The sequence below is a fragment of the Ceratina calcarata genome, unplaced genomic scaffold (genome assembly GCF_001652005.2).
Source record: "Ceratina calcarata isolate Rehan_Ccalc_2016 unplaced genomic scaffold, ASM165200v1 scaffold435, whole genome shotgun sequence".
NCBI classification, from domain to species: Eukaryota; Metazoa; Arthropoda; class Insecta; order Hymenoptera; family Apidae; genus Ceratina; species Ceratina calcarata.
This window is the reverse complement of record NW_017167274.1, coordinates 1-1,155: the sequence shown is the minus strand read 5'-3', so window position 1 is coordinate 1,155 and position 1,155 is coordinate 1.

The following is a 1,155-nucleotide window of genomic DNA, read 5'->3' as shown; positions in this document are numbered from 1 at the left end:
GAGAGAGAGACGACGAGAGGGGGACACGGAGAGAGAGAGAGAGGGTGGTCACGCGATCAGAAAAACGATACAGATAATGTACAAGTCCCGATACAGAGAAGAGAGTCTTTCACCGAGCCCAGGACGTGAGACAGGCGAGTGCGCGTGGCTCGGCTGGCGCGAGATGACTGAACCCCTCCGGAGGGTGAGAGAGAGACAGAGAGGAGGGGAGAGATCCTCTCTGCCCCTTCTTTTTCGCTTGGGAACGAACACCGATGCCGCGGCTCTCCCACCGGCCGCCGCCGTTCTGGGACCGATGCCCCACCCCGTCGGACGGAACGACACCGTCGCCGTTTCTCCCCGCCCTACGTCGGTTCGAACTTCGTCCCGGACGCCGCGCACCGCGACGCCGACGACGACACTGCGACGACGCGTCGTCCTCCCCACGCTTGCGCGCGCGAGATCACCTCGCGGCTCTACCGTCCTCGTTCAACTTCGGTTGCTCGAAGCTGGACGGAGAGTACTTCTGACTGACTGCGAACTAGACGTACGGAGAAGGGACACGCGCGAGCTGAAGACGATGATGATGATGAAGAGGGAAGCTGGTGTGCGTGCCACCGCACACAAACGGTAGAGGAGGAGTTAGTTAGCTTTTCTTGATACACGGCACTCGGCCGCCGGCTGGCGAGCGTGTTGCACCCCCCGGGCATCGGGGGCTACTTTCGATGGCTAACGTCCACGTGCTTGTACTCCTTATCAATGATTTAAGCGTGATAAGAGAGAGGGAATATCAATGGGCCAACGTGGGCAGTTTGATAATTGAACTGAGCTCATTGCTATATGATTTTAAGAATAGTTTTCTAAATATGGATTTAGATCGTAGTTCGATAGGTTGAATTGTGTTGGATTTTATCTAAGTAGGCATTTCGAAGTACAGCCTCAGTTTTAAGAATAGCGAGATAAATCCGACAGCTACCGGAACTCAATTGTTTATCTTATTAGAAAGTTTTCCCAGAGGCGCAACCTTTCTCAGAAGCGATTGCGGGGGAGACAAACATTATTAAGATCGAGGAGGCGACGAGTGTTTGGAAAATGCATGTTGATGATTTCCAGACGTACAGCGGGGGAACGATGGGGAGAGAATGGTCAGCTCGCTCCGTCATAAGGACTTTTTTT